Genomic DNA, 17,178 nt, shown 5'->3' with positions numbered 1-17,178 from the left:
TTGCTGGGGTAATGCCTTTCTCCTTGCACCAAAAAGTCAAATTTATCATGGGGCAAAGGATGATTTCTCTACTAGTAGAAAACTTGATTCCAGTCGGGAGAGCTCCGGACGTTCCCTTTATCAACATTGAGATGATGAAGGATAAAACACTCTATCACTCCTATCAGTTTCGCTGTTGTCAATCATGTTGAGAAGGGGAAAGAGAAAGTGAAAGCGGAACTATCAAGGGCGAATCTAATGGTCGGGTGAGCTCTGAAGAAATCAGGTTACCAACCCAGACAAGGGTTGGGACCAGGAGGGAAAGGAAAAGCTACACCGGTCGAAGCAGAAAATCACACTACTCCTTATTTCGGTTTGGGGTTTAGGCCCATGAAAAAGGATATAGCAGAAATGAACGACAAGAACAAAAAGTTTTGACTAGCAAGAAAGTAAAATCATGAATCGAATGTCTGGAATTTAGGAAGAGTCTCTCATATCAGTGTCAGCTTTCCAAAATCACAGACTAGACTTGACAGCTTATCAGAACCTTTACCGACAAAATCGATAAGAAAACCAAAAACGGTAAATTTCAAACCTGTGCATATTCAAGAAGACTCAGTTATTGAGTTCCAACCATCCTTCATAGAAGGCATTGATGACTTATTCAATGGGGATTCAGATAAAAGTCTATCAGAGACAACTCCAGAATCCACAAAGGTAAAAATCATCAAAAGAAAGGGGAATGAATCACCTTTCCCTATCAGTATTGACTAGGTGTCAGTCATCATCCCACCAAGCTTGGGAGTGACTGCGCCCCAACCTGACAACAGTCAATCGGAGATCATGGTCATCTCTGAACCACTGACCAAACCACCCAACAAATCACTTTCCCATCTCATCCGCCCCCTTAGAGAAGGGGAGATATTGCACAATTGGGATGAATTCCTATTAACCCTCGAGGCTATTGAGGTCTCCAAAAAAATGCCGTTAAACGATCTAGTTTGCCCGAAGATCATAATGAGCCCTCATCCTCGGGTAAAGACTGTTTTGAGGGCTCCCTATCTTTATTAACAAATTTACATGATTGTTTTTCTTATTTCAAGTATTCAGAAAATCACAAAAAAACAAATACTACTTAAAAAGTAAAAAAATAAAAAATTTCTCAAAAGATAAAAAATAAAAAATCTTTCAAAACTAAAAAAAATAGATATTTCTCAAAAACCAAAAAAAGTGTTTTCAAGGGATCTATTTCAATCAAATGAGTATCTAGATAGAACCCAGTTTGAAAGAGACGAGTATGAGTTTTATCTTGAACTCGACTTTGACCTCATGGGGATCGAAGAAGAGTTTGAGGATGAAATGGAGTACCCACCCAAAGAAATTAAAGACTTGGTGGAACGTCACGAGAAAGGTGTTTAGCCAAACATCGAGGATACAAATTCAATCAATCTTGGTACCAAAGTGGACCCACGAATTATCAAGATCGGAGTCTTATTAACGTCGCAACAGAAAGAAGAAATGGTCAAACTCTTACGAAAGTATTAGGACGTCTTTGCATGGTCGTACAGGGATATGCCATGTTTAGATACAGATCTTGTTGTACACAAGTTACCAATTACCTCTAGAAGCAAACCCGATCAAGTAGAAACTAAGAAGGCTAAAACTAGAATAGACCCTCAAGGTCAAAGATGAGATCATGAAGCAGTTCAAAGCAGGGTTTCTTGCAATCTCTATGTACCCTGAGTGGTTGGCTAATGTTATCCTAGTACCGAAGAAAGATGGGAAGATACGCATGTGTGTTGATTATCGAGACTTGAACAAGACCAGTCCTAAGGATGACTTCCCATTACCACACATCGACACTTTAGTCGATAGTACAGCAGGGCACGACATGTTCTCGTTCATGGATGGCTTCTCAGGTTATAATCAAATAAAAATGACAGAATAAGACCAGGAAAAGATTGCATTTATCACATCATGTGGTACTTTCCACTACAAAGTCATGCCATTCGGGCTGAAGAACATAGGGGCGACTTACCAATGGGCAATGACCACATTATTCCATTATATGATCCACAAGGAAATAGAGGTCTACATAGATGACATGATCGCTAAATTTAGCATAGAAGAAGATCATCTGGTAAATCTCAAGAAACTGTTCGACAGGCTAAGGAAGTACAGCTTAAGGCTCAATCCAGCAAAGTGTGTATTCAGGGCAACATTGGGCAAGTTATTGGGGTTCATCGTCAGCAGAAGGGGCATTGAGATAGATCTTGCGAAAACTAAGTATATCTTAGAAATGAAGGCACCTGTTTCAGAAAGAGACGTTTGGGACTTTCTGGGGAGAATACATTATTTTAGCCATTTCATTGCTCAACTCACACCCATCTGTGAGCCAGTATTCAAGCTCTCAGGAAGGACACATCGAAGAAGTGGAACAAAGACTGTCAGGAAGCATTGGACAAGATCAAGCAATATCAGCTCAATCCACCAGTCTTAGTCCCTCCTACTCCAGGGCGACCTCTGCTGATGTACATCTCAATGCAAGAAACATCAATGGGGTGTGTGCTAGGACAACATGATGAATCAGGATGAAAGGGACAGGCCATCTACCATCTTAGCAAGAAATTCACCGAGGACGAAGTAAAATATTCAATGCTTGAGAAGACTTGTTGGGCATTAGTCTGGACATCTCAACGACTACGTCATTATTTTCTTAGTTACTCAATTATGCTTATTGCCAGAATGGATCCCCTAAAATACATTTTCGACAAACTGGTATTAACAGGTGATACAACGAAGTGACAGTTATTATTATCTGAGTTTGACATCACCTATGTCACTTGGAAGGCCATCAAAGGGCAAGCCATCACCGATTACCTCGTCGGGCACCCGTTGCCTAATTACGATCTATTGAAGATAAACTTCCCCGATGAAGCCATACTATTCACTGAGATTGAGGACGATGACGAAGAACCGAGCTGGAAGATGTACTTCGACGGAGTAGCTAATCAGAAAGAAAATGGAATAGGGACAGTCTTGATCAAACCAGATGGGTCCCATATGCCAATTGTAATCAAACTGAAGTTCCAATGTTCTAACAACGACGCTGAATATGAAGCATGCATAGCAGGGTTGAAATCAACACTGGATCTCGAGGTAGATGAAATCGATATTTTCGGAGATTCAAGCTTAGTAGTTTGTCAGACGACTGGAGAATGGAAGACCCAAGAACATAGATTGATCCCTTACCATGAATATCTCAAAGAATTGAGTTCAAGCTTTAGAATGATTTCATTCACATATATGTTGAGAGCTAAGAATCAATTCGCAGATGCACCAGTTACGATCGCCTCTATGATCAGCATTTCAGAAGATCTAGTCATCGACCCTATTGAGATTGAAATTCAAAATGAGCCGACTTATTGCTTACCCGTTGAAGTAGAAGAATCCGAACAAAAGACATGGTACTCGGACATCAAGGCATATCTCAAAGATCGAACCCTCTCCTCAGATGCAACGTCAAATGATCACAAGACCATTCAAATATTAGCGGGGCAATTCTTTTTAAGTAACGGTATTCTATACAAGAAATCACATCACGAGGTCTTACTTAGGTATGTAGTAGAAACAGAAGCAAAATGACTAATTGAGATTGTACATGGTGGAGTCTGTGGACCCCACATGAATGATCACATGCTTGCCAAGAAGATCATGCGAATGTAACACTATTGGTTGACAATGGAGAGTGACTGCTATCAGCATGTCTGCAAATGCCATCTATGTCAGATATATGCCAACAAGGTCAATGCTTCGCCTTCAGAACTACATAATATGACCACCCATTGGCCCTTCTCACTCTGGGACATGGACGTCATCGGGCAGATCTCGCCAAAAGCTGCAAATGGGCATCGCTTCATCCTAGTTGCTATCGACTACTTCACTAAATGGGTAGAAGCAGCACCATATACCAATGTCACCAAAAGTAACGCCTTGAAGTTTGTCAAGAATAACATTATCTGTAGATATAGGCTTCCCAACGGACTAATAACTGATAATGCCAAAAACTTCAAGAACAAGGACATGATTAAGATGTGCGAAGACTTTCAGATCACTCATCACAATTATGTACCCTACAGACCTAAGATGAACGGAACAGTCGAGGTAGCCAATAAGAATATCATGAAATTATTGAGAAGATGGCAGTTACGTACAAAGATTGGCATGACATGTTTCCTTTTATACTCCACGCCTATTGAACCTCATTCAGGACTTAGACTGGGGCAACTCCGTATTCATTGGTATATGGAATGGAATGAGTCTTACCCGTCGAGGTTGAGATTCCCTCCCTCCGAATATTGAAAGAAGTAGAGTTGGATGAAGCTGAATGGATTCAGGCTCGATTTGATCAACTGAATCTAATTGAAGAAAAATGCCTTGCAGCTATCTACCATAGACAGATCTATCAATGACGAATGACTCGAGCCTACAACAAAAAAGTCAAGCCTAGAGATTTCTCACCAGGAGACCTTATTTTGAAGAAGATTTTGCCAATCCAAGAAGACGTCAGGGGAAAGTTTCGACGAAATTATGAGGGATCAGTCATCGTAAAAAAGGTAATGACAAGAGGAGCTCTGATCTTTACAGAAATGGATGGACAAGTCTTCCCGCAACCGATTAATGTTGACACTGTTAAGAAGTACTACACCTGAGATCTGACCCTGAGATGAAGAAAGGCTATCTTTGCTATCCCAAACAAATCTAACCTTAGTCAGCCCTTTTGAGCCATCACGTTCATTTCTTAACCTAAGACTTGGGCAAGTCAACAACTACAAAAAAAAAGATAAAAGAGAAGAAAAACAGGAAAAACTAAAAAGAAAGCATCAAAATACTCCTAGCTCGCATGAGAATAAACTCTGAACGGCTAAAAACACAAAAAAATCAAAAAAGTCAAAAACTTGGACACTTGATCTGAGCTCAACCCAAATCTCCAGTCTTAACAAGTTCGAGAGATACTGGGAGGAGATATAGATCACCTTTTTGAAATATAAATAGATAAACCCCAAGTCCAACCCACTCTACACAACCTAGACCTCATCATTTTTGTATCCTTCCACTACCATAAGCCTAAGTTATAAACCTAAGCCAACGTTTCATCCCAATAAAAGTCATTTCTGATCAGGAAATGTTCTAGGGAAACACAGTGATGATGGCAGCACCAATGATCCTGCGACTTGGTCCAGACCTCAAAGTTTTGTTAGTCATTGGAAGACTCAAGAGAGGAATCTAGGTCGGATATTAGAAAAAAAAAGAGTACTTGAAGTGTAGAATAGCCGATCTCGCGGCTCAACTTGAGTTACCGAACCACGAATAGTCGTCAACAAACTCGAAAGGGGAATCTAGATCTACTACTTAAGAAAGAGTGCCACTACAAGAGTAGAATCACCGATCTCGCAGCTCAACTTGAGTCAGCAAGTCATAAAGACACAAAGACTTCGAGTAAGAACTGTAATGAAAAAATCCAAAAAAAATACAAGCATAGTCTGAAAGGGCATAATGAAAACCTGAAAGGGCGCTATGAGTAAAAGAATCAGACTATGGCAAGATCAAAGCCACCGGCACGATGAAAATTCTAAAAAGGACGTCGATGCGCAAAAATGTGGAAATTGGGTCTGGTGAAAATCGTAACTGGCGCCAGAAGCAATAAGGGTAAAAAAAAAATCCTGGCCCGCAAGAGTATAAACTGTGAACGACAAAAATCTATCCTAAAACTAATAGTCCAAGTAGATAATAGTCTTCCAACACTAGGGCACTGGGGATGATTCTAAAGGAACCAAAAGAGTAATTGATGCTTGTATTCTCTATACTTGGCAAAAATACCAAAACCATCACAACCAAAGATTTCACAAACTCTGAATTTATCGTAATTATTTGATAAAGATATTTCATAAAATTTCAAAAACTACTATTTTGGCCAGTGATGATAAATTTAGGACTCATTCAATAAAACTTTGTGTTTTTAGGAACAATAGATATACATGAGGCCAAGTAAGTACAAAACCTATTTTCTTTGCATTACTCTTTCAATATTTTGCATACATTCAGATAATGTTAAGAAAAAACAAAAGGTAAGATTACAGCGTAGTCAGTCAAACATCATGGTAAGAAATAAAAAAAGGAGTCAAGGCGCTCCTCCAAGACACGAATCCAGGCAGCCTAACTCATCATCACTATTTCGGCATCTGAAACATCACGACTCACCAAATATATTGCAAAGTCATCAAAATGAGGACACTGGGCAAGTCGGTCCCTCAACTCAGCAACTTCAGCTCGAAGTCTAGTCATTTCACTACTATCACTAGATTTTGACTGGGCAAGTTCGGATGTCAGCTGAGCAATCTCTTTCTGTATTTTCTTCTCGGATTTGAGCCAGATAGCTTGAATTCAATGATGATTGGTCTAAGATTCCTCTACTCGATCTCGATACTCAAAGAAGGATGAAACACTAGGGCGTGATCGGGGAACTATCGACACTGACAACCTCCCAGAGATGAGTTCTCGAACCCAATGGATGAGCACACCTTGATCATATCCAAACTGCTAAAGAACCCAAAGTGGAGTGGAGCGCATCCTCGAAAAAGTTGATCACAACCAAACGAACAAGCCGTGAGAGATTGAAACATTTCGCTCAAAAGTATTGGTGCCAAGAGGTGTCCCTTCTGGACTTGTTGAATCACGTGAATAAGAGAAAGATCTATGATGTCTTCGCCACACGGAAATAAGAGTTGACTCACCACCATCAAAGTGAGAGCATTAAAGTGAATCAACAGCTTTGAAGGATCCGTAAGGCATTCAATCAAAAAGGATTTAGACATTGTCTTCAAGACCGATCCGCCATTTGAAATCTTCAAAAACTTGCAATTTATACCCAAGAAGTCGGAAGCCTCACTTCGGTACCCATCACGCAAGGGTGAAACAACAACCATACCCGACATCTCCTCAATGATGGGAGTCATTTCGTGCTCTCCAAATCGAAAGAGGTTGAGCTCGGGAACTCAACACCATAACATAGGCTTGATCAAACTCCATTGCAATGGGACCTTAGGCAAGGAGAATGTGCATACCAGCTTGTTCAAATCCGATTGAACCTTCTCACAAAAAAAATCAAATAAAAAGGTCAAAATTCAAAAATTCAAAAAGAATATCAAAATCCCTTTTGAGTCACATTCAATTTCAACTTGTTAAAACATGATTGAAAAAATATTTGAATTTCAAAAATCACCAAATTTTCATCAAACCCAAGGTCTCACACGAGCTCCGCGCCATCGAGATCAAGGAATTAATAAGGCAAAACTCTATCAGATCTTGTTCTTGAGTAGCTATTTTCTACAAAAATCATCAAATAAAACAGTACTTCAAAGTCGTGTTTTACAAAAATTTTGGCCCGTACAAATAGGGGTTTAATCTATTATTTGTAGTTCTTTGCACACAATTCCTACAAAGAAGAGTAGCTGTAAACACCCTAATTTGAACGGGCCCATACTCGAAAGAGGCCCGAAAATAACAATTTTTAAACAAAAGGAGGCGACAGGCCTCAATGGCCCACATCACAAAATTCTTGACATTTTGATCAAATCGAGACCCTTAAGGCCCCCTAAAGGTCTAACGGGCCCATCGAAAAAGACTCGGTACATTCCTACCTACCCCGCTTCACTCTCAAAATCGAAAATGTCAATAAAATTTGTCAACGGGCCTCAAGGGCCCAAAACATTGAAAACGACATTTTTGACAGAATCGAGGCCCCTAAGGCCTCCCACTGGTCTAAGCGACCCACCAAAGGGATTGGACCTACCCTACACTTTCTTGAATTCTTGATAAAATTCTCCAACGGGCCTAAAAAGCTCGATTCACCAACACGTGGCATTTTTGATTAAATCAATGATTTCAAAAATCTCAAAAAAATTAATAAATTAAAAAACTGAGACTTGGGATGCCTACCACTTCTTCAACCCCCACCATCCCACTTTCAAATCCACAAATACCCTAAACCCGTTTAAAGCCCATAAACCCTTAATTCTCCAAAAACCAAATTTTCACCTTACACCCTAACCTAAAATTAATCCCATATCACCTAAACCCTAAAACAAACCCTACTTAATCCAAAACAACCTACAACCCTCCTAAAACCTAAGCCCAATACACTAAAAGCCCACAAGCCACTATCCATATCCAATCCACCTCCAATCCATAACCCATAACCCATTAACCACTACCCACATCAACCAATCACCCTCTTCACATCAAAAGGTGACACATGTCATCATCCCCACCCACTTCCCTCATCTAATCACCTATCCCCATCACCTTTCTTTAAATAATTCATCTTACCTATCACTTCTCTCTAAAATCACCTCAACCCATACCCTATCCTAACCTAACTTATCACCATTCTCTAACACCATCAACCACCCACGTCACAACCCATATCCCCTACACCCTAACCCACCAGTTTTCCTAAAACATTCCAACAACTTACATCACAACCCACACCTCCCCATCATTATCATCAAATCAACCCATACCTTTCTTCCTAATTAAACAACCACCATCACCAATCAACATGCCTCATCATCTCATTCTCTCATCATATTTGCTACATGTCACCATCCCCCCAAATCTAAACACCTTATCTCTTCCATCAACCTAGCACTCAATCAAACACCTAACACCTTACACCCCCATTCTCTTCATCAACCATCACTCTCCTCATCTCACCAAACACTATACCCAAATGGATTTGGGTAAGATCCAAACCATTTGGGTCAAAATACAACCCATTTCCCTCATTACACAACTACCCTCATTTTCATTTAAAATTTCATACCCTTCACTTCTAAAACTCATGCCATTATCCATCCTCTCAACTCTTCACCCCATTATACCCCTAAAATATGCTCTAAACATCTATAAATACCCCCTTTCTCTTCCAAAAATAGGTTACCAACTCTCATTATAAAAAAAACCTTACCAAGTCTCACAATAAAAAAAATATTACATTCAATCTAATTCCCCCATCATCTCTTCCCTACTCCCTCAATTAAAAAAGAAAAAAAAGGTGACATTTTTCTAAATCATTAAGGACCTTAGAAGATATTGAAGAAAAAGAAAAAGAAAAGCAATGGAAGAAAAGGAAAGCATCAAGGTAGGTTCAAAGTATACCTCCCCCCTCTTCTTTTCTACTCTCTACATCCCCCTCTTCTATTACCCCTTTCCTCTTTTTATTTCTATTTTTAGAAGGCCTTTAAGATGTAATGCTCACCTCCCTTATCTCTAGTAGATTGGGCTTCTATCCGGTCGAAAGTATAAGGGTTGTAATCCCTATCAAAAAATAAAATCGATTTTAATCCTAAAAAACTATTTTGAGGCAAGTTGGAATTCAGGTTCTTCTCTACCCATGAGAATGGATCCGAAACCTTAGCCAACATTTTTTTTAATATATGTCTAAAGCTAATGCCCTTTAAGGTCAACTCTTTCAATGAGATGATCCTTATAAGCTAAAGCTAAAAATAAATCCCTACTTAGGGTACAAATGCACAACACGTGGCACTTTATTTTTTGTACTTTTTAATTAAAATGACCGAGTTAAGTTGAGATTATTGCCACTTGGTAGTGAGAAAAGGGTGCCTAACACCTTTCCTTTTCTCCAACAGAGCCGCTTGCCCCGATCTTGAGGTTGATCGGTACCTTATCCATCGTGAGTCACTACGTGTCAAAAATGACACATTTTTCAAAACATGTGCATTGGGTGACTATTCACACCCACTTACAATATGAATGGTGGTGACTCCAAACTTTAGTAAATGTGGCCATCATAATCGCGAAATCACGTATCTATAGTTAGCATCAGCACGGAGCTGGCATCGACACAGAGTCAAAAATATTTTGAAAAAGTAATTTCATCAGCATTGAGCTGGCATCGACACGAAGCCGATAATATATTTTGAAAAAGTAATTACATCAGCAGGGAGCTAACATCAACATGGAGCTGGCATCGACACGGAATCGATAAAATATTTTGAAAAATAAATTATCTCAGCACAGAGCTGGCATCGACACGGAGTCGATAAAATATTTTGAAAAAAAAATTATCTCAGCACGGAGCTGGCATCAACATGGAGTCGATAATAATTTTGAAAAAGTAATTACATCAGCACGGAGCTGACATCAGCATGGAGCTGGCATCGACAAGGAGTGGATAAAATATTTTGAAAAATGAATTATCTCAGCACGGAGCTGGCATCGACACAGAGTTGGTATCAACATGGAGTTGGTATCAGTAGGAAGCTGGCATTGACATGGAGTCGATAAAATATTTTAAAAAATGAATTTTCTTAGTACGGAGCTGGCATCGACACAGAGTCGACATCAACACGGAGTTGGCATCAGCACGAGACTGGCATCTATACGAAATCGAAAAAAGAAATTTCACCAGTACGGAGCTAGTAAAATATTTTGAAAAGAAATTACATCAGCAAGGAGCTGGCATCGACAAGGAGTCGGTAAAACATTTTAAAAAAGAAAATTACATCAACACGGATCTGGCATCAACACGGAGTCAGTAAATCATTTTGGAAAATGAATTATATCAACAGGAAACTCGCAACAACACGGAGTCGATAAAATATTTTGAAAAAAGGAATTACTGTAACAAGTCGAGTTGGAGAAACATCTTTTTTGTTAGCTTCCAATTCAGTTATATGAAATCAAGGTCAGCCAGTCAGATCCCTAGAAAAGTGGGGGCACACAATGCTTTCGCAGGGACAATCTTAGATCACCTCATTTCCTCGAATAGACATAGTCTATCCCCCTCGTATCAACAGGACAAGATCTTTCAAGGTACCGACTTTGACCAAGGAATGCAATTGGTGCTTAAATTTTTTTATTTTTTTGAAAAAGATTAAATTCATTTGAGTTAATTAATTAGTTGTCAGCCTTGCTAAATCATAGATGGATCATGAACTTGGTTCGATATGGGTTGTGGACCCAATTTGTAGTGGATCTAGATCATGGACCTAGTTGAAATGGATCTGGGTCGTGAACCCAGCTGTAGTGGATCTAGGTCGTAAACCTAATTGAAATGGATCCTGGTCATGAACCTAGTTGTAGTGGATCTGGGACGTGGACCCAATCTGAAATGGATCTAGATCGTGGACCCAATCTAAAATGTATCTGGATCATGGATTTGGGTCGTGGACCCGATTTGAATGGATTCGGATCATGGACCCAACTTAGATGGATACGGGTCGTGTACCTGATTTAGATGGATACGAGTCATGGACCTGGTTCGAATGGGTATGGGTCTTGGACCTGGTTTTGGTGGATACAAGTCATGGACTTCATTTGGGTGGATACGGGTCATGGATCCGGTTTAGATGGATATGGGTCGTGGACCCAGTTCAAATGGGCATGGGTTGGGCATGGGTCTTGGACCCGATTTGGGTGGATACGGGTCGTGGACCCCGTTTATATGGATACAGGTCGTGGACCTGGTTCGAATGGGTATGGGTTTTGGACCCAATTTGGGTGGATGGTCGTGGACCCAATTTGAGTAGATATGAGTCGTGGACCTATTTTTGAAGTAGATATGGGTCGTGGACCCATTTTGAATGGATATGGGTCATGGACCAAAACCTAAAATGGATATGGGTAGTAGATCCAATTTGAGTAGATATGGGTCGTAGACCCATTTTTGAAGTGGATATGGGTCATGGACCCATTTTGAATGGATATGGGTCATGGACCCAATTCGAAGTGGTTACGGGTTGTGGACCCAATTCGAGTTGACTCTCGATAATGGATTTGATCGTGATTGATAGTGCATCACGTAGGGTCTTGGTAGAGAATAGGCGAATACAATTTCGATCGCAAATAGACACTTGGGATAATCGAAATCCTATTTAAAACGATGACGAATGGTAGGTCCTGAACTTGATTATAAAAATGATCCATTTAAGCATTTTGAGGCCTTAAAAATTTAAAATAAAAATAAACTCTAGAACAAAAGTTTTCAAGACTGATATCAGGAATAGAATGACCAAAAACAAAATATTTTTTTTAATAAATATATATCCGTATTTCAAGTACAGATACGGGTATTTTATACCAATCCATGCCTGAAATATAGACCAGTACGAATTTTGGCCAAAAATTTATTTTTTATTTTTTAAGTTTGTTAATCCAAAATGAGGCACTTTGCCTCTGGTTTTTTGCTTGGCCAATAAAAAAAATACATTTTTTTATTTTTTCATTTTTTTCATTTTTTATTTTTTGTTTTCATTGTATTTGATGATATGCATGAAGAAAAAAATTAATTTTTCCCCTCTTACCGAGGGGAATAAGAAAAGAAAAAAAATTACACCTAACTTATACAACTTGACCTCGTGGGCTTACAACGTGTTCTTCGAGGCCCAACACAAACTTCAAGCAAAATAAAACTTTGTTCGGGGGTCGATGTGAACTTGATAACACGTGTCCAAGCTCATCTAATCGGGCACATGCATGAGTCTAATAGGTGGTTTCACGGCTACTCGATTTTCAAACCTCGATGCATACCGAAGTACACACGTCGATGGTTGGTGATCGGATTTGATGTGTTCATCCCCGACACTTGAAATAACGATCTCAAGCCGTAGAACTACTAGACATCAATGCTAAATATATTGAGGGTGGGGTGGTCGTGCAATGAGGCTATGCTTGTAACTTCACGTGCATTTTTTCCATTAATTTTTTCATCGACCCCGTTACAAGCATGTAATGAAAGCAAGAAAGTAAATAAATATTACAACTTGTCACGTGTACATAAAAGAAAGAACACAAACAAACAAAAAATGTTAGCAAACAAAAATGAAATCATTTTTTTTTCAAGATAGTCGAGTTGACACGAGGGTAGAACCTTACTCCCCAGTGGAGTCGCCAGCTGTAGATACATAGTTCTCGATTATGATGGCCACATATACTATGGTTTGGAGTTGCCACCATTCATATTGTGAGTGGGTGTGAATGGTCACCCAATGCACATTTTTGAAAAGTGTGTCATTTTTGGCACTTAGTGACTCTCGATGGATAAGGTACCGATCTACCTTGAGATTAGGGTAACCGACTCGATTGGAGAAAAGAGAAGGTGTTAGGCACGCTTTTCTCCCCGTCAAGTGACGGTAACTTTAACACAACATGATCATTTTTTATTAAAATATAAACCAAAGAAAAATGCCACGTGTCGGTGACTTGTACCCTAAGTAGGGATTCATTTCGGTTCTAACTTGTAAGGATCATCTCATCGAAGGAGATAACCTTAAAGGGCATTAGCCTTGGACATATTTGAAAAGTGTTGGCCATGGCTATGGATCAATTCTCATGAGTTGAGAAAGATTCAAACACCGTTGCCTCAAAATAGTTTAAAGGATTCAAAATCGATTTTGTTTAGAAAATGGTTACAACCCTTATATTTTTTATCAAATCGAGGTCCAATCTACCTAAGATAAGGGAGGGGAGCATTCACATTTTAGGTCATTTTAAAAATAAAATAAAGAGAGGAGGGGGATAATAGAAGAAAGAGGTGAATAGGGTAGAGAGAGGGGGGGTATTCTTTAAACCCACCTTGAAACTCCAATCTTCTTCTTCTTAGATTCTTCCTCTTTTCTTTCTTCTTGAGTCCTTAATGATTTATGAGAATGAAATTCTTTCTTTAGAAGATAATATGAGAGAGTAATGGAGAGAAAAATAGAGTTGAGTTGAGTTTTTTTTTTGTGAGACTTAGGGGGAAAATGGGTAAGAATTGGTAACCCATTTTGGGAAGAGGAGGAAGGTATTTATAGATGTTTGGAGAATACCTTAGGGGTATAATGGGGTGAAGAGTTGGGATAATGGATAATGGCATAGGTTTTAGGGGTGGAGGGTATGAAATTTGGAGTTAAAAGGAGGGTAATTGTGTAATGAGTGGAAGTGGGTGGTGTTTAGATCCAAATGGTTTGGATCTTACCCAAATCCATTTGGGTAGAGTGTTTGGTGAGGTGAGATGAGTGATGGTTGATGGAGAGAATGGGGGTGTAAGGTGTTAGGTGTTTGATTGTATGTTAGGTTGGTTAAGGAGGTAGGTGTTTAGATTAGAGTAATGGATTGTGTAAGAGGTTGGTTGGTTGGGTTTTGGGAGGAATGAGGGGATGATGACATGTGGCAAATGGAGATGGGAGAGTGAGGTGATGAGGTCAGTTGATTGGTGTTGGTGGTTGTTTGATTAGAGAGAATGAATGTGGATTGGTTTTATGGGAATGGTTTTGTAAGGAATGATGAGGTAGGTGTGGGTTGTGATGTGTGTCGGTAGAATGTTTTGGGGAGAGGTGATGGGTTAGGATGTAGAAGATATGGGTTGTGGTATGAGTGGTTGATGGTGTTAGAGAAGGGCGATAGGTTAGGGTAGGGTATGGGTTGTGATGTGGGTAGTTGATGGTGTTAGAGAAGACTGATAGGTTAGGGTAGGGTATGGGTTGAGATGATTTTTGGAGAGATGTGAGATGGTAGATGAATTGTTTAAAGAAAGGTAATGGGGTAGGTGATTAGATGAAAGAGGTGAAAGGGGTTCGTGACTTGCGTCATCTTTTGATGTTAAGAGGCTGATTGGTTGATGTGGGTAGTGGTTAATGGGTTAGGGTTGTGGGTTGGATATGAATTGGATATGGGTTTGGGCTTAGGGGCATTGGACTTGGGTTTTAGGAAGGTTGTAAGTATTTTGAGATTGGGTAGGGGTCATTTTGGATTGAATTTTTTAGAGTGGGTAGGTTTTAGGTTTTAGGTGATGTGTGATTAAGTTTAGGTTAGGGGGAGGGGATGTGAGAGATTGATTTTGGAGAGTTGAGGATTTATGGGCCTTAGGTGGGCTTAGGGTATTTTTGGATTTGGAAGTGGGACGGTGAAAGGTAGAGGAAGTGGTAGGCATCCCAAGTCTCACATTTTTAGTTTTTTCATTTTTTGATTTTTGTAATCATTTGATTAATTAAAATGCCACGTGTTGGCAAATCGGACTTTTTAGGCCTGTTGGCAAATTTTATTGAGAATCGGGTATTTTTTGATACAAGAGCGGAGCGGTAAAGGTTGGGAAACTATGGGTAGGCCAAGTTCTTTCGGTGGGTCCCTTAGACCATTTGGAGGACTTAGGGGCCTTGGTCCGATCAAAATGTCACTTTTTAGTGATTCGAGCTTTCGAGTTTGAGTTTGAGTGGAGCGGGGTAGATGGGAGCATGCCGAGTCTTTTTGGATGGGTCCATTAGACCTTTAGGGGGTCTTAGGAGTCTTGATTTTGATAAAATGTCAAATTTTTTGTGATTCGGGCTTTTAAGGCCTGTTGGCCAATTTTATTGAAAAACTGATATTTTTGAGTATTTTCGAGTATAGGGCCTGTTCAAATTGGGATGTCTATAATAGTAATTGTAGTAAGTCAGTTTATAGAAATGCTAAGGGTTTCATATTGGGAAGCTATTGGTCGGATCGTTTGATTTCTTAAATGATCTTCAAGACGTGATTTGTGGTATAAGTCTAGAGATCATTTGGCCTTAGAGGGGTATTGTGATGCTGACTAGGTAGGTTCTCCATCTGATAGGAAGTCTACATCTGGGTATTGCACTTTCTTAGGAAGAAACTTGGTTTCTTAGAGAAGTAAGAAGCAAAATGTGGTTGTAAGGTCTAGTACAGAGGCATAATATAGAGCTATGGCTCTCATGACATGGGAACTGATGTGGGTTAAGAATTTTCTCAGAGAATTGGGTGTTAAGATAACTACTCCTATGCGATTATATTGTGATAATCAAGCTGCAATTCATATTACTTCTAATTTAGTATTTCATGAGCGAACAAAGCACATTGAGACATATTTTCACTTTATCAAGGGCAAGGTTTTATATGGGAAAATTAATACATCGTTCGTGAAGTCTAAAAATCAATTGGCGGATATGTTCACTAATGCACTTAACTGTATTTGCCTCAATTTTATTTTCTCCAAACTAGATTTACTTAATATTTATGCTCCAGCGTGAGGGGGATTGCTATTGGTATGCATAAGATGTGTGTGGGCAAACTGGTCTTTTTCAGTTCCACATGTCCTAGTTAATTGTAGCCCTAATTTTCTCATATAAATATAAGAGAGGTGGCTCATAAAAATCATTCTATAGAGCCTCTCTCTAAACTTCTCCTCTAAATCTCTTTTTTTCTCTTCTAAACATTAACAGTCACCTTTGGTATCTAGTAAGATCTTTCCCTTTGAGGGGATAGAGTTGTTAGTTTCATATTTTGTCAATCCCGAGACTAATGTTGACTGTCGGATCAATTTGCATGTAAAAATGTATGAAGACTCCGGTAAAGTTGCTCAACCTCATGCACCTCGACAAAAAACTCCATTGTGTGTGCATAAACCCTAAAAGGTAATGAGACTACCTAGACCATTCCCCAATATTTAGATGATTGTTAGGTTGACCAATATTATTTTGGTAAACCCATTCATTAAACCTTTCATTAATTAGAACCTTTGGGAATAAAAAATGGTCATAAAGGGGACATTAGTAAGTGGACCACCCTAAGACCATCTTGTACCCTTGATGATTGTTTGGGGACCTTATATAGGCAATATCTACTGTACCTCTGAACTGTTTAATCACCGAACTACCCGAGAGCTCATTTTGGCTCGAAATGGCAAAAATATTGTGTTTGTAATTTTACCCCCTTATGCATTGGCCCACCCCTTGGTAATAGTTTGTGGACTTTTTACTAAATAAGATCTACAAGACACCGAACGGTTTGTCAATCAGAGCTTCTATGAAAAAGTTATGGCCAAAATGGCCGAGAGTGGCATTTTGGTAATTTTCACAACACCACCGGTAGAACTCATGGTGGCTATCGGCATTGCCGGTAACAAGTGTACAATGGTCATATTTTCGACCATTGAGTTACCAGCGCAACCGATAATTACCCTTATGCCACCGGTAGGTCCTGAAAAACCCCCAAGTGCCTTTAAAATTCATTGCTTGAGTTCTTTTGTGGGTCGGATCAAACCCTAGAGAAATTCTAATCTCTCTTCTCCCTTCTTAAAGAGCATTCACTCAACATTTAAGACCATGCCTTAGTTGAATGCACCCTCAACTCAAGCAAACTTTA

The 17,178-nt window shown here is 39.5% G+C and overlaps 1 pseudogene; it reads left to right on the top strand.

Moving 5' to 3' along the window:
• The first annotated feature begins 3,285 nt into the window (after positions 1 to 3,285).
• The window catches only part of LOC147391097 (putative cytosolic Fe-S cluster assembly factor SPAC806.02c), a 29,270-nt pseudogene continuing 15,377 nt past the window's right edge, over positions 3,286 to 17,178 (top strand).

Source organism: Akebia trifoliata, chromosome 11 (genome assembly GCF_017979445.1).
Source record: "Akebia trifoliata isolate Shusen 1 chromosome 11, ASM1797944v1, whole genome shotgun sequence".
NCBI classification, from domain to species: domain Eukaryota; kingdom Viridiplantae; phylum Streptophyta; class Magnoliopsida; order Ranunculales; family Lardizabalaceae; genus Akebia; species Akebia trifoliata.
This window is presented reverse-complemented; position numbering and strand designations above follow the sequence as displayed.